At 36.1% G+C, this 21,372-nt stretch overlaps 1 protein-coding gene and 1 long non-coding RNA gene across 2 annotated transcripts in view; both read right to left on the reverse strand.

The window, feature by feature from the left end:
• Positions 1-21,372, reverse strand: part of Pde4d (phosphodiesterase 4D) — a 1,139,603-nt gene that overhangs the window by 785,659 nt on the left and 332,572 nt on the right. The gene's annotated exons all lie outside the window — the stretch shown is intronic.
• Positions 1,649-12,115, reverse strand: LOC125367638. Its single transcript, XR_007214118.1, has 3 exons — positions 11,757-12,115; positions 7,913-7,915; positions 1,649-1,661 (listed from the first exon to the last, which is right to left on the reverse strand). It is a non-coding gene; the product is annotated as an uncharacterized LOC125367638 (long non-coding RNA).

Here is a 21,372-nt window from a genome sequence, read left to right on the forward strand (position 1 = left end):
CATTTCCCCCCCTGCCCCCTCCCCCTTTCCCTCTCCCCCGCCAAGAGTTGTGCAGTTGATTTACACCAAATGGTTTTGTAAGTATTGCTTTTGGAATGGTTTGTCTTTTTGTCCTTTGTCTCTCAATTTTGATATTCCCTTTCCCTTCCCCAGTTCTAATACCCATATAAACAGTATCCAGGGTATTCGGATGAGATATTGCGGTAGCAGGGGTACAACCACAGGAAGAGAATACAAGAGAAACAAAAGTAAATAAAACAATCAAACAAACAAACAGACAAGAAAAAAATACAAAAGGTATGGTTTCACATGGCATGGTGATAATAATTACAAGAGTGGTGTAACTCTTGTTTTCTTAACATGGAGTTCATTTCACTTGACATCATCTTATGTGATCATATGGGTGCAGCTATTGGGGTATTTGGATCTTCGACTATGACTAGCCTAATCATTTACTAGCTATTCCTTTATGAGGGACACCATAGAGTTTATGTTTCTTTGGGTCTGGGTCACTTCACTTAATATGATTTTTTTCCAAGTCCTTCTATTTCCTTATAGTGTCAATCCTTCTGATGGAGGCATAGAATTCCATTGTGTAGGTGTACCACATTTTCCTGATCCACTCATCTACTGAGGGGCATCTAGGTTGGTTCCATGTTTTAACAATGGCAACTTGTGCTGCAATGAACATAGTTGTGCTGGTGGCTTTAGTGTTGTCGTGCTTGTAGTTTTTGGGTAGATGCCCAAAAGTGGGGCTGCTGGGTCACAGGGGAGCTCTACGTTTAGCCTTCTGAGGATCCTTCACACTGCTTTCCAGAGGGGTTGAACAAGTGTGCATTCCCACTAACAATGTAGTAGGGTTCCCTTTTGGCCACATCCTCTCCAGCATTTACTACTATTGGATTTCCTGATAATGGACATTCTTACTGGGGTGAGGTGGAATCTCAATGTTGTTTTTATTTGCATTTCTTTTAGGACCAGTGATGTAGAGCATTTTTTATGTGACTCTTGGCCATTCTCATTTCCTCTTCAGAGAAGTTTCTTTTTAGGTCTTTAGCCCATTTGTTGAGAGGGCTGTTGGTTCTTTGAGGATTTGTTTTGGAGGAAATTAATGTTTTGAGTTCTGTGTATATTTTAGATATCAGGCCTTTTTTGCCTGTTGTATGGCTGGTAAAGCTCTTTTCCCAATCTGTGAGCTTTCTGTTTATCTTGGAAGCTATGTACTTTGCCCTGCAGAAGCTTTGCAGTTTGATACAGTCCCACTTGTCCAACCCTTCTTTGATTTGTTGCATTTCTGGGCCTTTATTGAGGAAGTTTCCTCCAGTGCCAAGGAGTCCTAGAGTTTCTCCTATTCCTTCTTGTAGTGTTTTCAGGGTACCTGATTTTATTTCTAGGTATTTGATCCATTTGGAGTTGATTTTGGTGCAGGGTGATAAATAGGGGACTAGTTTTAGTTTGTTACAGGTGTTGACCCAGTTTTGGCAGCACCATTTGTTGAAGAGGCTGTCTTTGTTCCAACCTATATTTTTAGCTCCTTTATCAAAGATTAAGTAGCCATAGGTCTGTGGGTTCATTTCTGGGTTGAAGACACTGTCTTTAACCCAAAGCCACATTTGTGGAGACTAACGAGCCTCAGTGGAGAAGACATGATTTTTTAAAAACTGAAAGTTGATTTAATTTAATCATCTTATTATTAATTAATCAATTTATTAATGTACCATTTATTAATAAAATCAAAAGATTTAATAAAATGATTAATTAAAATGAATTAATTTAAAATATATGTAAATGCTACTTTTCAGTTCTCTCACTGGCATATACTAAACATTTTTTAATATATCATATCATGAAGTATACTGCAAATAAGTACCACTTGCCCCAGGAGGGTGAATTTGTTTCCATTTTTAGGGGATAATTTAAATGTGAATGTACAAGTGTCCTCTGTCTTAGGAATTCTACTTATAAATGTAACATAAATATTTACTTTATGTGCACAAATAATTACACAGAAGCATAGTCCTTGAAATATGGAATGATGGCCAAGAAAAGATAGAAAAGAACTTCAACATTCTTCAGTGTGAGATTACTGGGCAGTGGGTGTGGTTCAAGTAGTAGAGCACCTGCCTAGCAAGTGCAAAGCCTTGAGTTCAAACCCCCCATACCACTAAAAAAATGTTCCTGCAAGATTGATTAATGGAGAGCACTTCAATTATTAACAGTACTGTGACAAATCAACATGCAGAGTGAGGAATCAGTGTTCTTACTATACCACTAAGGGACATAAGCAACAAGCAGAATAGGATAGTTTATGCACCACCATTTGCATAAGCACAAAAAGTTCCCTGCCAGGAAATATAAGGATAGCACTTGCCCTCAGCAAAGAAAACTAGAGATCTGAGGGACAGCATTGGCAAGAGAATTGAGTGTTCACAAGATCTCTTGATACCAAAGGGATTTTCATTCATGTGCTTCCATTAGCTACTCAAACAATCAACCAATCAATCTTTCAGAACAGCCTGAAATAAAAAGCTATCTAAAATACATTGCAAAGCCAGGTAAAACTGTGTCACTCAAATGGTTTCAAGAGGTATTTTCATAATGTTGGTCTCAGGATCTCTTCATATGCTTCAAAATTATGGACAACACAAAGATTTTTTTCTTTTGCTTATGTGTAATATCTGCATCTTAAAAACTAAGAAGTTCAAGTATAGTTATTTCTTAATTCATTTTTTCAAAAGAGTAATAAGCATGTTCTTCTAAAAATGTAACTTTCCAGAAAGCCAAAGTATGAAGTGTGACAATGTTTTCCATGTTGTGCTAGTTGAACAGAAGAGAACAGGGTTCTCATGGCTGCCTCTGCACTGTATCTGTTGCAACCTGCCATGCATTCTGTGATATACCATCTGAATAACTCCACTAGGAACATGCAGGGAGAAAAAGAAAAATGACATGTTGCCAATATCATGACAATACAGATGGAACTAGATATGTATCTTGGAAACTCAGCCCACTATGAATTAAAACTGCCATGTAAGACATGACATGACTAGAAGAAGACATAGGGGAAATGCTTTGGGACTTTGGAAGGAGCAAGCAACTATTAGATAAGACCCTAAAAACACAGAGAACCAACGTGAAAAGAAACAACTGGAATTACAAAAAAAAGAAAGAAAGAAAGAAAGATACTTCTACACAGTGATGGAAATAATTACTAGGGTATGTGGAAAACATTCAGAACAGAAAAAAAGTTTTTGCATCAACAGCGGGTTTATATCCAAAATAAGCTGAGTGTGGTAGTAGTACACACTTAGAGTCCAAGCCACATGGAAGCAGAAATGGGAGGACTGCAACTCTAGGCTAGCCTGGGCAAAATGTTAGCCAGACCCTCACTCAAAAAAATGAACTGAGTATGTGATCCCAGCTATTCTTGTGACATTTGTAGGAAGATTGTGATCTAAGGCCCTCGAGACTTGGCAAAATGAGAGATACAATTTGAAAAATAAACTGAAGTGAAAAGAGATGTGAATCTGGCTCACCTTACACAACACTTGCCTAGCATGTGCAGATCTCTGAGTCCAAATCTCACTACACTGTGGATAAGGAGGATAGAAAAAGGGCGACACACCTAAATAAATCTTTCTCAAAGGAAGACATGCAAGCAGAGAACTGGTGGCTCATGGCCAGAACCCTAGCTACACTGGAGCCTGAGGTTAGAAGACAACAAAGCCAGTCTGGGCAGAATATTCTGAGACTCCATCTCCAATTAAAATATCAGGGTTGGAGGTATATTTCAAGATGTAGATTGCCATCTGTGTATGCATGTCAAGAGAGAGTGCAAGACACTGAATTCAAAGCCCAGAAGCAACAAAAACAACACACAAAGAAAACATACAAATGATTAGCTAATGAAAAATTGTGTAACCTCACTAATCATCAGTGAAATGCATGTAAAAAACACAATGAGGGGCTGTGAATGTGGCTAAGCGGTACAGTGCTTGCCTAGCATGCATGAAGCCCTGGGTTTGATTCCTCAGCACTGCATAAACAGAAAAAGCTGGAATTGGCACTGTGGCTCAAATGGGAGAGTGCTAGCCTTGAGCAAAAAGAAGTCAGGGACAGTGCTCTGGCCCTGAGTTCAAGCCCCAGGACTGACAAAAACAAACAAACAAACCCACAATGAACTATTAACTGCTCTCCCCATAAAAAATTTTAGAACACCTGGTAGTAGAAGTGAAGAAAAGTGAACCACTGCACTCTGCTGTTGGGAATGAACTCTAATTTAGCTACTCTGGAAAACAATATGGAGGTTCATTAAAAATTAACAATAAAAGTTCCACCTGATCTACCAATCCCAGTAAAAATATTTGGGCATGTATCCAAAGGAAATAAAATCAGTTGTTGAAGAGTCATGTCCACTCTTCACAATAGCCAGGAAATATCCACCAAGTCATGAAGGAGTTAAAAAATGTTGTACACATGATCTCAGTCATATGTGGAATCTAACATAGTTGATCCCATAGATGTTGAGAGTAGAATGTGGAGGGAGAGGCTGAGGAAAGGCTCATCGGTGAATATTAAATTACAGTCAAATGTGAGAGAGAAGCTGTGGTTTGCTATTGCCCAATAGGGTGATTAGTAGTAATGACAATGTACTTTATATTTCCTAAAGCCAATGAAAACATGAAAAATGTTTGAGGAGACACATATATTTAAACTTCTTTAAACACAGTGTATGCATGTGTTAAGACATCTGGTTACTTGCCAGATGAAATTTTTAATGAAAAAATGATGGAGATGAACTTTCTATATAGGCCAAGGTCAGATATGCAGCTTCTATAAGTTCCAGTGGTAATGGTTTTGGTGTTTGTACTGGTGACAATAGATACTGAAATGTATTATACATACTTGTTAGTACTGTTGGTTGGTTCTCTGGATGTAAGATGGCATAGTTTTGCATTAATTCTCACAGTTAGCTTCCTTGGAAATTTCAATTGAAAGTGACTCTTACCCTTTGCATCTTTGAGATTCAAAGATGATTCCTTGGCTTCAATGAGCCATGTGTGATCTAAAAATCAGGTCCTGAAAGTGAATTGTGCTTCAAATTTCCTTCCTAAATGCTATCAAGAGCTTCAGTGAAGAAGTAAATTCTTAGGATCATTAACTAAGATTTGAAAGGGATGTTACTGTCTCTCTAATCTTCTGATTCTATGACTTTTTTTTTTTGCCAGTCCTGGGCCTTGGTCTCAGGGCCTGAGCACTGTCCCTGGCTTCTTTTTGCTCAAGGATAGCACTCTGCCACTTGAGCCACAGAGCCACTTCTGGCCGTTTTCTGTATATGTGGTGCTGGGGAATTGATCCCAGGGCTTTATGTATACAAGGCAAGCACTCTTGCTACTAGGCCATATCCCCAGCCCTAATTCTAAGACTTTTATCCAAGAATTATTTATTAATCAGAATGATGTGTATTGGGTACACATAATTTATCCCTGGAGTCACCTGACCTGAGTTTAACTTTGACATTCCAACTTTAGCTCCTAAACAAAGGCAGTTGTATGAAAAAAAATCCTGTTTTAGATATGTCTGGCTTTAATGCCCAGATGCTATTAGCACAGATCTATTTTATTATCTACAGTTTCATGTGAAGTCCCACATTTAAAAAATGTTATAATTTACTATATACGAGAGTATGTTTTTCCCCAAAGAACTAATATAGTTTTCCTTTTGCATTAATGACAGCAAAGTAAATTGCTACATTGGCTCAAGCCAGGCTGTGGGGATCGTAACTTGGAGTCAGTGGCATTAACGATGATGACTCTTGCTTTTCTCTTCTAAGCCTCATTCCAATATCAATTTAAAAATCTATCTGTCAGCCATCTCTACTTATGTTATAGATAGAAATATATGTACACAACAACGCTATATCTTCAGTCATAGGAAATATGCCTAGCCCATCAACAAGAGCTCAACAAAAATAAATCCATGTGATAATTTAATTATAGATTCTTTTAAACCTTGCTAAAGCCTCAAAAGCCAAGTGTTAATATTTATTTAATCCACCACAGAGATGACTGAACAATAATTACACAGAAAGTTTTAAAATGGGTGCCAAAGAAAGGACTACGTATTTACCTCACTGATAGAGTTTCCATTTCAAAAATTCAGGCTGATGGCACCACACACAAAGGCCATGGCCTCTTTCCAAACTACTGAAGCTCCTTCTGGACCAGAAATGATTTACTAAAGGCTCACTGCTGCCAAGAAGAGGAAATGGTATTGGAAGGTACATTCCTGGACAAATTTAATACATTCTTGTCTAAGAAAGGTGAAGCCAGGACAGCAGAAGACAGATCTAACAATTAGAATAGAAGAGCATGGAGACATTTCATTAACAGAAAAACAAAATCCAAGAAATGGGCAAGAGGTGTGTAGTTACTACCTGATTTTATATGCATGTAATTTATTCTCTTATATCATCTTCTGCACACATGAGTAAACACATTCCCAGATGGATTTATGGTAAGGATTATGGCTTATGGTAAGGATTATGGTAAGGCAGAATTATATGTGACCCTGCAATGATTCAGGCCTGTATACTATTCCTCAGTGTTGGGATCTGTCGAGATTGGGAATTTGTCTTTAATCAATAAAGTGTGAAGGAAGTGGAATAGTGTTCAGATGTAATCAAGGACTGTAATTGTCTGACTTTAGATTAATTCAAAGGATGGTTAGCCTAGGTGATCTAAGCAGTGAGCCTTCAAAACACAGCCTACTCAGAATTACTTGATTCCTTCACTGAAATTTTTCCAAGTCTTTCCATTTTCTTATAAATGGTACAATATCACCCTTTCTGAAGGATGAATAGAAATTTAGTGAAGCAAGCTAGACCCAGAGAAACATGAGTGGCATGGGTTCCCCTTATTTGTGATAGAGTATGCCTATAAATTTATAAGTAAATACACTAGGTGGCATGCAAGCTGTTTAATTAATGGAAGTATATAGACTCTATGGAGAGCTCAAACAGCATACTTCTTTACAAAGACTAAGACAAAGGTCAATTTTTAAAAGTACCAGAGAATGGGTACTTACTGAAAGGGTTAAAGGGAGAGGGGGAGCGGATGAAGTGGGGAAGAGGGGAGAATGCAGTTGAGAATTCCTTGTATGTACTACAGAATTGAGAAAAATAAGGGAAGGGTAGGTGGGGGAGGTAAGATGGTAAGAGAATGACAGAGATCAAGAGGCATTGTACATTGTACACATAGACTTTGTTAAATGACAAAATAATTAAACACATATCCTAAAAATGCAGAAAACGGAGGGAAGGAGTAGGTTGGGAGGGGTGACTGAGGATGTTGAAAGGGGTGACGTTGATCAAGAACTACTTTATTCCTAAACTGCTTTGTTAAATGACAACTCCTTTGTACAATTTACTCTTGTCTAGTAAGAGTAAGTTGTACAATAATAAAATCATTCAATAAACAGAGCTTTTCTCTAAAATTCAACTGAAAGAAGCAAATTTTTATGAATTTTAATTTCGCTAACAAATACGTGAGATGGAAAGAGGAGCTACAATTTCAAATGAGATACTGACCTTTTGACTGTAACACTGGTTGAAGCCTTTTGAGAATCTTGAATGGAAGACACAGCTAAGCTACTCTGCTTCCTGGTCTATGGAACTGTAGATAATGAATGTGTATTGTTTTAAGATGATAATTTTTTGGTAGTAGCTCATTCCCTAATTGAAAATTAATAAAACATACACAAAGCATACCATTCTGGAAGTACATATGTTGCCTAACTAATGTAACATCAATAGAATATAATTTTTAAAAATCCAGGTTGTTCACAATGGACATATACATGCATGATCATATATATTCATACACATGCAAGTTTATCATCAAGAAAGTAAAACAAACTTCATTTCACTGCCTTTATGTCTTCACTAAAATAGAAAAAACAGTCCAAAATTTATATGAAACCATGCCTGAGTAACAAAAGAAATCCTGGGCAAAAAATAACATAAAATAAGTAAACATTTAAAAAATAGTACTGAAAGTATCACAATTTCAGACTTCAAACTCTACTACAGAACTATAGTAAAGAAAACAGCTTAGTAAAACTACTAAAAGAAGCCCAAAGACCAATGAAACTAAGTAGAAGACCAGAAATAAACTCACAGACCTGCAGGCATATATTTGATAAGGGAAGCAAAATAGGATGGAATAAAAGACAACCTCTTTAACAAACGGTGTTGGGAAGTCTGTGTGTGTGTATACATATGTGTGTGTGTGTGTGTGTGTGTGTGTGTATGTATGCAGAAAACTGAAATGGGATCCCTATCTGACATCCTGTACTAATGTCAATTGTTAAGGAGGTAAAAAGGCAGTCTACAGAATAGAAGATAATCTTTGTCTGCTGTTTGTGGAACAAATTTCCTAATATCCAGAATAAACAAAAAACATAGGAAATTAAGCCCTCAAAAAATCAATAACCCAATTAACTAATTGGCAAATGAGCTAAACAATGACTTCTCAAAAGAAGAAATAACAACGGCAATAGATACATGAACAAATGTTCAACGTCTCTGGCCATAAAGGAAATGCAAATCAAAGCAATACTGAGATTCTATGCCATCCCAGTTAGAATGGCCATCATCAAGAATACAAATAAGAACAGATGCTGGCATGGATGTGGGCAAAAAGGAACTGTAATGTTCTTTTGGTGGGAATATAAACTTGTTCAATCACTCTGGAAAACATTTTGGAGATTCATAAAAAAAAACAAAAACTGAACATAGAACTACCCAGTGATCCAGCAATAACACTCTAGAACATTTATCCAAAATATTACAAATCAAGATATAGTAAAGCTACCTGCACAATCATATTCATTGCAACACCATTCACCATATCCAGGGTATGGATTCGGCCCAGATGCCCCTCATTGGATCAAGAAAATTTGGTATATATACACGAGGAATTTTACTCATTCATTAGGAATAATGCTATTACATCATTTACCAAAAAAATATGAATGGATCTGTAAAAAATATGTTAAATGAAGTGATTCAGGCCTAAAAAAAGAAATGACATTTTCACTCATATGTAGAAGCTATAACTAATTTATAAATGTACAAATAAACACACACAGCATTGCATGCAAGTTTACACAAATGTATTAACCAAAATATGTTATTTATAGGGGAGAGTTCAAATGATGTCATTCCTTGGAGAAAATCACAGTCCAACAAAATGAATACCAGGAAACTAGCACTTGGAAGGTGTGGGGGGAAAGGAGGTCAAGGGTCAGAGGGAGAAGAGGAAGAGGCAGAAAAAAAACAGTCATAATATCCAATTTATCTCTTATGAAATTAAGAAAGTTGCAGGATGATTTTGCCTGGGAGGGGAGAGGAAGAATGATGAAAAGGAGTTACACTGATCTAGATGTATTGTCTTCATAAACAGAGTTATTCAGTGGTGCCTGCTTTGCACAACTACTTAAGATAATAAAGATACTATAATTTTAAAAAGAAAAGAAAACTTGATTTCACTATCTTCACCTCAAAAATTATTTTGCATTTTGCTCTGTGTGATTAAAAAACATTATATTCATTTGGTGGCCTAAGTAAGAAATGCTAGGATCATTGCTCAATACATACTGTATGTGATTCCTCCTACCAAATTAGCCATTAAATCTTGCCATCCCTTTGAACTCGGTTTCAACCCATTCTTCATCTTTATGGACACCTAGGAGCTCTTTAAGGATCAAAGAACCCTTCCCTGCACATAATTTTCTCTCCAGCGTTCTCAGAACCAAATGGTCCCTTCAGTCCTACAGGTGCTCTCAGAACTGTCAAAGGAGAGCACCAACAGGCAATTGAGGAGTGCTAGGTGAGCAGAGATGGGAGAAGAAAGGGGCAATGAATGAACCACAGAGGAAGATGGGCACATTGGCAGCCCTGGTTTTGGTTTCTGAACATTCTCCTGGGAACAATGGGAGACTGTGGAAGAACTTACAACAGAAAAGTGACACTAAAAAAATAACACAGAGTACTTTATGCATTTATTTTGGTGGTGAGGATTAAACTCAGGGTCTGGGCACTGTCCCTGGGATTTTTCCCTCAAGGCTAGTGCTCTGTCACTTTAGCCAAGGCTCCACTTCTGTGTTTGTTTTTTGTTTGTTTGTTTGTTTTGTGGTTAATTGGAGATAAGCATCTCACAGATTTTCCTGTCTAGACTGGTTTGGAAATGTGATCCTCAGATCTCAGCGCCCTGATCACAGGGTACCTTCTTTGTAAGAAATGATTCTTCATTTAGAAATGAAGTTTCTATTGTGAATCAGCAATTTCTTTGTTGTTTTTTTGCAAGGAAAAGCAATATATTAACTCTCTAAACTTAACTGGATCAGCCAAAACCCTGTGTCTAACTTTTGATCCTGGAAAATGTATCTAACATAAAATTAACTATATTAACCATTTTTTTAAAGCTACAATTTTTGGCAAACAGAATGTAAAAGCTGAAGCAATAACAATTACTTTAGGCATAAAAGCGATTTTCTTCTCCTCCCTTTTTTAAGCAGTAAATTTTCTAAGCAGTTTATTCTGCCTGTTCATGTGGAATTAAACTTTGCTGAATGAACGTGTACTTGGGAAGCACGTATGCAGAAATACAGCAAATTAAACATCTAAACTATGGCAGCTAGTGACCAAGGTTAAGAGGGGAAAAAAAATGTGTCCTGCTGTCATTAGAGAATATTTTCACTTGTGAAAAATTGAGTATGACTACTAAAGCAAACCTTGTCTCCCTAGCGTAAAATGACATAAAGCATGGCCCCGTAATGATAAACGGAAGCGATTTCTACCTATCACCTTTATGCCCACAACCCTCAATGCAAAGCTGCACTTGGAGACGTTCCCTTTCCCCAGATACTCCTCATCTGAACAAAGCGGCCATGTCTAGCTACAACAGATGAGTTTGGCACGTGTATGTGTTTTATTGCAAAAACCCTACCCATCCCTTCCCTTTTTCATGTCATGTCCCTTCCTGCTACCTGCACAACACACTCTTCAAGGGTTAAAAAAAAAAAATCTTTTTAAGCACATATTGCTTGGACCTAAATCATAAAAGTGTCTAATTCTAATTCTCAAGTCTGTGATTTGGAAGGCAAAATTCCAAGGATTTAAGCAGAGATCAAGGGAACATTCTTTCCATTCTCTATGCCCAGATGACACAGATTTTTAAAGGCTAACACAGCTAGGGAGATGACTGGGCAGATCTGGAAGCAATCTGCCCGTCACGTGGCCTCAGCTTGTTTGAAGGCCACTCCCACATGTGGGGCTATCTTGGTCTCAGAAAGGAGGAAGTGGGGGGCGGGGGGGGGGGAGCTCTGTTGTGGCTGTTCACTGCATTGCTCGCCAGATGCAGGAGTGGGATTTGCCATTCCAACCATGCAGAAGCCCAAATCGAGCCAAAAATCCGCAAGAAGAAAGTATGAAGAGGTTTATCTTCTTCAAGGCTTAAAAGGAAGTGGGAGTCTATGAGGTAGAACGACATGAAATTGGGAATATCTGAAAATGTGATTCGCAAAGGTGGTTCAACCTAATACATTGCAGAAATAAACACTAGAGAATCTGAAAAATATGGCGTTATAGCCCATGTATGTCTCTAAACCAAATAAATAAAAGTACATGTAGCTTTAGAATGAATAAGTCCCGGGTTTTACAATTTTTTCTAATTCTGCTTTGTCTTTTTTAAAACTAGTGACTATATCAATATATCTATGCTAAAAATGCTCTTAAGTAAAATTATTGGTTAAAATAAAATATTCAAAAGCAGTCTCATGTAAAATCACCTTGATTCTTTGATGCCAATTACATTTAAAAGAAGCAAGATTTAGAGTTATTCGGTCCAGGCAAATGATAATTTTAGATAAAGTCTCTTCACTGTGCCATCGACTACAATGACATATTTGCTGTGAGACTAGAAATTTTATCACATCAATTACTTTTGTACAACATGAGTAAAAAAGTTAAATACAAATACCGAAACAGTCTTATATTAATAAGAAAGGAATTTCAGCTGCGAAGAAATGAAAATGATATTATAGAGACAATCTGCACTTGGAGTAGTTGGAAGGACAGAGTAATACAGTTAGAACCCAAGAACAATGATGTTTATCAAAGTATATCATTAAATGTATAGATATATGATCAAATATATCATATATATCGTATTGATTTTTATTTCTTGCCTATATCCATTTAAAAATAAACATATTTGGAAAATCTGAAGTTATAGTAAGTGCAAAAAAACCCACACCATTAATACGACATTTTTGTTTCACAGAAAGAAAATGTGTTTGTCAGGACAGGATTCTGGTCCTCAATGTTGCTTTTCATAGCTTATACCCCTTCATTTAACATCCTAAATATTTGATGCCTTCTTCTTCCCTTTCTCAAATAGAGGAGAACTAATTTATAGCAAATAGAGCATTCACTGAATGCAAAATGAATAAGCTTCAATTTTTATTTTTCTAACTTTAGGTACACTTACTTTCTTCTTCACCTGGTAACTGTTAGATTCTTCAAAGAACAACAACATCGGGCTGGGGATATGGCCTAGTGGCAAAAGTGCTTGCCTCATATACATGAGGTCCTGGGTTCAATTCCCCAGCACCACATATACAGAAAATGGCCAGAAGTGGCGCTGTGGCTCAAGTGGCAGAGTGCTAGCCTTGAGCAAAGAGAAGCCAGGGACAGTGCTCAGGCCCTGAGTCCAAGCCCCAGGACTGGCCAAAAAAAAAAAAAAAAAAGAACAACAACAACACCATGATAATACAAAAATACAAGCAACAGAGGAAGCTCCTGGCATTGGTACCCTTTCTTCTCTTCCTTTATGTCAGTGACTACCGACTCAGCCCATACAACTTGATGAAGTATATACAGATCTGCACCTTTGCAGTCATAGTAATCATGGCAGAAAGATTGCTTTGGCTTACCTTATTTTTTTTCTTTCTGAGACAAGGTCTGTATCATGTATACCAAGCTAGCATCAAATTCACAGTCCTCTGGCCTCAACTTCCCAAGTGCTGAGATAAACACCCAAGAGAAACTGTGCATGGGTCACAATTCAAGTAATCACAGATATCTATATTTTCTTTGAGAAGTGTAGGATCTGAATGTCTCCAGGGGCTCTAACATGGGTTCCCCTTTTTCCCACTTGCATGCATTAAAGTTTCCCAAGCTTCTATCCCTGAGTTTGCCCAGATACGTTACATCTTTGGGCATGTTTATGAGTGCTTATCATATTTTGGTAGTAACTTCCAAACGCACTGAAAGATTTCTTTTGTTATTTTGAATTCCTAAAGTGTGGAATACTGAGAAAACTTTGGAGTTAGAACTATGACTTTTTACCTACATAAATCTGTAAGTGTCACAGCCATGTGAAAGGGTCAGTTTCCTGTCTGCACACAAGGTGAGAGTGGACATTTCCTTGTCTGTGGAGTGGACTAAATGAAATACAACCTGGCCAATGTTTCTTGGAACCCCAGTCATAGTTAATACATGACGAAAATGATGATAATAAATAATGGCAGTGCTTAAATGATGATATTGATGAGAAGGAGGAAGAGGAGGAGGAAGAGGATTATTGGTAATTGTAACAATCAAAAGGCAAAGTGGGTAGCAATCTTTGTGTTTGTACTATATCTATAACTTCTTTGGTAACAAATTTCCTAAATCCCAAGAAAATGAAAACTTAGTAAATTATCTTAGCAAGTATGATTCATAAGAATAATCATTCTGGAGAATACAGGGACAGAGGAACACAGAAAAAGGAATTTTTATCCACCTGTTTGATCAACTATTTGTAAAAGATATGTAACATAAAAAGGCCTGCCTGTATAGCTAGAAAATTATGTGCATATAGACGTAACCAGAAGTAGAGATTAAAAATGAACTGCTGAGAGGGAGGAAAAAAATACTGGCAAATTTTAAAAAAAAATTTAAAGATCAAAAAATGGTTGTGATACAAACACACAGTACAGTAAAGAAAGTTTATTAATTTTCTGGTAACTCCTAGAAAGCAATCATTAAAATGTCATTTTCATCATTATCAAATAGATTGTGGAAAATGATTTTTAAATTAATGCATTAATTATGGTTAGTCTGTATTAGGATAATTCTACCTATGTACTCACAATAGAAAAACCATATTCATTGTTCTTCGTGTAATACAATAGTGATCTATCCACAAAATGTTGCCTTAAATCAGTATTTCAAACTGTCTCCCATTGGAATAAATATAAGATTAAGGAAGTAAAAGAACAAGATTTTTCATTTACGTTTGAATTTGGTTATTTAGTAGTTTTCGTAAGTCCATTTGATGTAAGTTACTTTATCTTATAGCATTGCACCAGCTAATCCACAAGCCCCATAATTTCTACTTACACATTTTTCTTTTTTAAATTTAATTTTATTGTCCCAGTGATGTACAGAGGTGTTACAGCCATATGTAAGGTATTAAGTGCATTGCTTATCAAACATTGTTACCCCATCCCTTGTTTTTCTTCTACTTTTCCCCCAAAGGCCCCAGCAAGTTATAAAGTTCACTTCTAACATCATAATCTTATCTCCTCTTCCATCATTCTGTCCTATTTCCTTACTTTCAGAGTATCTTAATTTGTTCCTTTCCTCGTTCATTGCAAATAAGCACCTAACTCACGTCTTCAATATTTGCTCATTCCATGCTCCATGTATTTGCCAAAGTGGGCTTTAAAAAGACTCACAGATAATGACATGGCATTCCTGTTTCAAGATCTCTCAGTGCCCCCTCTAACATCTTTGAGGAAAGTTGAGGAACCTTTAACAGAGCCTTGAATCACTCTTCTTCCCTCTCCTCACCATCGATCTAACAGAGTCTCCACTCCACACACAGTGTACGGCTCTCAATGTAGTACTGTAAAAAGACTATTACCTATTTACTTAACAAAGTCAACTTTTCTCAAAACCAAATGTTACACCATCTACTTGTGAGCATTTAAAGAGGAAGTAATTTCATTCTAATTTGGTCTTCTATCACTCATAATTTGTTTGCATACATATTTTATAGACATATTTTATAATAGACAAGAGACCCAAAATACTCACTAATTAAGTGCATTAAATATTTAAAGCAAATGCTAAGACACAGACAGCACCCAAAGCAATAATTTTGCTGCCAGGCTGGTTGAGAGCCAGTGTTGGTATGAGTTATTGCTTTTCCATAGATGCTCAGCCTGTCGTCACGAGCTTATTTGTTGGTTCAAATGATTCTGAAACTTTTCATGAGTCATAGACAGATTTAGTGAAAAACATTTAGAGAAATATCTGGTTCAATATTGTCAAAGGCATAATCTAAGCAAATCAATTAAAATCTCACCTTGAATTTGTTTGCCTAAGTTACACCAGTGGCTCACTTAGGCATGTCTTAAAGCTAGCTACGTAGATAAAAAATTTTCAAGAACAGAAAGTTCTTTAGATGTACGATGTTAAAAGAAAAGCATACTGTTTTATTCTCCATCTTGTGCTTAATTAATGACATGTACATAATCATTACGTTTGAACTGACTAAAAAACAAGTAACACTTCAACAAAGAGTAAATGACAATGTAGTTGAGCCTAGGGTTCCTACGCCATGACAATTACTAAACAAGAACTTCTCTCAAAGTAGTAATTTTTTTCCTGCCTGAAATACTATAATAATATCTTCAAAAACTTATTATTGTTACTGTATTATACTATTTTGTGACTGTTTTTACAAAGTATTTTATATCAACATAAATAATGATGTGTCCAACAGTTCCCAGTTTAACTACAGCAAAAGTAAAATAATACATACAGTAAAATATGAACATTATGATGTCTTGGGTGTTACTTAGCTAGAATAATGTCCCTTTGGCTACACTGATAAAAGTTCTTTGATATCTTAAACTGGCTACTATGCTCTTGGGTGATACCTTTATTTATTCTTATTGGGTTTTTCATATCACAAAGAACAACCAGTTACTGGGGGCATGATTAATCACGGACAGTTGATATTTATTTGAAGTAGGTTAACAGAAACAAAAACTTCTAGGTGAAGTCCTTATAATGTATTAATAAATGTCACCAACATGAAATTAAATAACCATGGAAAAAATTGTAAAACAGCATGAATTCTGTATCTATTGCCTTTGTTGTTTCTATTTGGCAGCCCCTGTAACTTCTACATCATAATCCTGACTGCCCCATGAGATAGTGCTCCACTCATTTCCTGTCCTTCAGCCTTCTTTCCTTGGCTAACCCTTGGCCCTGCTGACACCCAAGTGTCTTTCACATTAAATAAGTCATAAGTACATCATAAGTAAATTTTAGCTCTTTAATCCAATAAAGAATACAAGACTGTTTCCACTTAAAATAAATATATTTCTAGCTGTATAAAATTGGCGAGTTTATTAATTGTTAAATATTTTTGCAAGCAGTATAGAAGTACTGTGTTTGCATATAACAGAAATGATAGGGTCTTTACTTTGCCACAACTTTATAGTTTGTAAAAGACATAGGCATTAGTCAAATAGTTACACAGTCAGATGTGTAATTAAAATATAGTATATGTGGTAAGGAAGAACTAATTGGTGTTATGCCACATTGGAGGAGTCTGTGAAGACTAGACTAAAAAAGTGATGTTTGGATTAAGAACAGCAATGCGTAGGTGTTATTAAACCAGAAACAAAAAGAGTTTCAAATGGAGTTATAGGCAGAGCATCAATACCAGGGCTCTTGGGTCAGACAATTTAGCACTGAACATAGAATAACTGGTTTTAAAATCATAGGTAATATTCCTTTTATATTCACAACTGTGCTTTATTAGCTTGGTAGCTCTTCCACCTAAAGTTTATGGCAGTTTCTGAGTTTGCTAATGCCAGTGTAAAATTTGTTGTTGTTTTTAAATTGTCTTTAAATAGTTATAGGAAGGAGTTGCCATTCAACAAAGCAGTTTATGAATGCAATGTGTCTTGATCAATGTCAGCCTGTGAACATTCTCCTCCCTCCCTTCCAAACCCCTCTTTCCTCATGCTTCTTCATTTTGTAGGATATGGCTTTAATTTTTTTACTGCATTTCCCCACTGTCTTTTCTTCATCTGTCTACTCCTCTCCCCTTGGCCCCATCCCTTTCAAGTCCCCATTTCCTGTTTTTATTTTATTTTATTTTATTTTCAATATGAAGAGCTATAGTCTTAATGAAAGAACAAATGCTACACATTGTGACATGTTGAAGAAAAGCAAATGATGTTCAGAATTTTGATGACAAGTCAAACAGAACTGTGCAGCAATAGTAAAGAATTCTAGAAGGTAATACAATAATACAGGAAAACATATTTTGATTTGATTGCTACTTTGCCTTGTTAGATGAAATTCTGGGTAGACTCAGCTCATTTTTCTATAATTTCTTTAAGTAGTTGTACAAAAACATGTAACAAACCAGTTTATAAATGCAATGCATCTTGATCAGTGTCACATCTTCAACATTTTCATCACCCTTCAGCCTGTCACTTTCTCTTAATTTTCTTAATTCTGTGATCTATACAATACTTCTTGATTGTATTACCCCTCTCTCTCCCCCCTCTTCATTTCTCTACCCCTGCCCCCTTTGCCTCACTTTTTCTAAGCAATTACTCTGAGCTCTCTTCTATACACAAATGTATTACCTGAAACACAATAGATTCAGTTGGGTTTTCTTAGATCTCCACATAAGGATCTTCATTATACTTTATTACTTTTCAAAAACCTGATAAGAAAAACATAGGGTAGTTTTTTAGTGCTTGACTATCTTTCTTCAGTATCTATAAGAGAAACTTCCCTGATAAGTAGCCATAGTAGAGAGCCTTACAGAGTGGTCTTTAGAAAAAAACCTAATCCTCCAATAGTGAGCAATTCCAAGCGACAGTAAAATCTATCTATCTATCTATCTATCTATCTATCTATCTATCTATCTATCTATCTATCTATCCAGTAAAGAACTCCAAACTCTTATTTTACATTTTGAAGATTTAAAAATGCTTCTAACTGAACTGGAAATATATCTTTCTAGAAACAACATGACAACAAATAAATAAATGAAATACTGCTATCACTAACTTGGAGCAATCTCAATTGACAAAGGTTTACCTCTAGGTTTAGACAGAAAGGCTCTAATTAAATTCCACTACAATGGTCATTTTTAATACATAACTGGTCTATATTTTAGGTGGTCAGTTGACATATTTATTAAGGCTACATTTATAACTAGTTTATGTGGGATCATTGTGACCATGTAAGAAATGCAGTGCTTATGACAAAATCAGAGGCCAATAAACAAAGACTGAATTCTGTTATCCTATTTCTCCAGAATGAATATGGGCTGGTGACCCAGAATTTCAAACAAAATTTGAGAGTCAGGCTGGACATGTTTGAGAGATGCATGTATAGGAACAAAATAGGTCAAGAAGTACTGAGAGAAACAGAAATAAAAATGGAGCTAACCATCTTTAAAACTAGGGAATAAACCAGACTTTTCAAGTGAATTCATGTAACCAAATGAGAATAAGGAGCTGAATGGTGGCTATAGGAGATAGGATTCCAGAGTATTCTCCAAGCTGGAAGAGGCACCAGTTTTTAATAGAGCAGGCAAAGCAGGCAGATTTGTTACGAATGCTGAGGCTGCAATGTTAATGTGTTTGCACTGACAAGCACTTTGAAACAGACCAACAATATGCAATTTTATTTAAATAAGAGTAAAATATCCCTATTTAACTTCATATTTAATAAAGCGTATTAACATCATTTAAAATACTCACATGCTATCATAGTGACCTTTTATAATACTATGGGGAAATACTTCTGAGAGTTCATCATAATGTATTTTTCCTAAGTAACTTATTTTTTAACTTACTGAGACATGACTCTTGAACTGATAGTTTCCTTTCATGGGTTCTGTGATAGGAAGCTTATAGGTGAATCTATAAATCATTTAAAGCAATTACTCAGAAATCAATGGCATGAGCGCTTACTTTCCTGTTTCATGCTGTTGTTTTCCTTTTCAACGTCCTCATTTTTCCACCTTGTAGTAAATTGTTTTATAATGAAATCCTTTGATCTTTTAGATGTGGGAGGAGAGGGGAGGTACAAACAAAATATATTAACCTAAATAGGCTGAAAATATAAATGCTTACAAAAGGAAGGAAGAAATCATTTTTATTATTATGAAAAGTGTATGTTCTTTTGAAAGGAAACAAAGAGAAAAGAACATAAAATAGAAAACCAAAGATCTCTCAAATTGCTTTATGCACCTAAAACAATGAAATGGATTGTCTCTTGGGGAGTATATATTTACATAAGTAGACAGACAGATATAATATAGATAGATGCTTGGACACATATGTGAACATAATCTCAAATGTGTAAATATAAATATGCATGAATACAACTAAATGTCATGTTCTGTATCTAGTCTTTAAATTGCTTTCCCCATAAAATGCTCCCTAGAAATTAAGGAGTTTTTTACATCAGCTTTAATTATTATTCAGCTTTTTCTTTTCTTTTTTTTAAAGTTTTTATTATAAAACTGATGTACAGAGTTATTCAGCTTTTTCTTTCCTTTTTTTTTTTTTTTTTTTGCCAGTCCTGGGCTTGGACTCAGGGCCTGAGCACACTGTCCCTGGCTTCTTTTTGCTAAAGGCTAGCGCCCTACCACTTGAGCCACAGCGCCACTTCTGGCTTTTACTGTTTATGTGGTGCTGAGGAATCGAACCCAGGGCTTCAAGTATACTAGGCAAGCACTTTACCACTAGGCCATATTCCCAGCCCCTTATTCAGCTTTTTCATTAAGGATTAGCATTCCACCACTTGAGGAACACTTTTTCCCTGGCTTTTGGAGACAGAATATGGAAGACTGGGCTGGTTTGGAACCAAGTTCCTCCTATTTCAGCCTCCCAAGGAGCTAAGAAAATAGATATAAACCCCCAGTGCCCAGCTTTATAATTATATTTGAATATATAGGCTTTCCATTCACCATCTAGTATTTCTTTATTGCAGACACACATCATTTATTTTTATTATTTCTCTACTAAAAGATATTTGGATCATTTCCAGATGTTTGCTGTAATATGCAATGTTGCAATATACTACTTGTTTGCCTATTCAGTTATAATCTTGGGCTAAGACCCTAAGCATAGAACTGTTTATTTTTTCAAAGGTACGCATATTTAGTCTTAAAATACTGGTTTAATTTCCCACCAGAGCTTCCTTAGTATACTAGAAAGGAGGAAAACAATATATTCTTCTCTAAAAATGTACACAAGAAAGTGACTACCTTCTCCAATTCTTCTGATTTTAAAAAAACAACTTTTAGAAACAGGAGGATAAAAAAAAAGTTGCTACTTTAATTTTTGTTCTTTTTGTTTTGTTTTGCCAGTTCTGGGGCTTGAACTCAGGGCCTGAGCACTGTCCCTGGCTTCTGTTTTTCTCCAGGCTAGCACTCTACCACTTGAGCCAGAGAGCCACTTCTGGCTTTTTCTATATATGTAGTGCTGAGGAATTGAACCTAGGGCTTCATGTATACGGGGCAAGCACTCTTGCCACTAGGCCATATTCCCAGCCCTAGTTTTTGTTCTTTTTTGCTCTCCATGGAAGAAAAACTGTGCATATGTACATTTGTCATTAATCCTCTGTTCTTTTAATATTGCCTGTTTATGCCCTTTGTCTATTTTTCTCTTAAGTTTCTGAATTTTGTTACTGCTTTTAAATACTCTTTACTATGGTATAAAATAAAATGTTTTCATTCCAATAAGCCAATAAAATCACAAAGCAAATAAGTTATTCTATTATGTGATATGTAAAGTTACCCTTCATCCTAGATTCATATACATCATGGGTCTCGTTCTTGACCATTCTTTAGTTCCATTGGCTTGCTGATTTTTGTTTTCAAGACTTATCACCACAGTGTTTGCAGTAACAGCCTGAATGACATGCTCTGACATTTTATAGGGAAAGAAATGTTTTTCTATTTTCTCAAATAGTTCTTAAACATATTTAGATCAAATTTTAAGCCAAGCATCCCCTGGAGCCCCATGGGTGGTGTGTCATTTCTTAAAAGGCCTACAGCATGATCGGTTTGATACATGATACTTTTATAGAAAAGATCCCATTTCAAATTGTTTACTTTCAGCTACAGTCGTGCGAATATTATTCCACTGGCACATGCTGTCCTCATCATTGTTCCCGCAGTGAGTCAGCTGACAACTTTGTTAACTTTAGAGCACAGTGTTGTAATTTTTGTGGATCCAGATCTTATTGAGAATCTGATGAACATTGTCCCA

The sequence above is a fragment of the Perognathus longimembris genome, chromosome 19 (assembly GCF_023159225.1).
Source record: "Perognathus longimembris pacificus isolate PPM17 chromosome 19, ASM2315922v1, whole genome shotgun sequence".
In the NCBI taxonomy this organism is placed as follows: domain Eukaryota; kingdom Metazoa; phylum Chordata; class Mammalia; order Rodentia; family Heteromyidae; genus Perognathus; species Perognathus longimembris.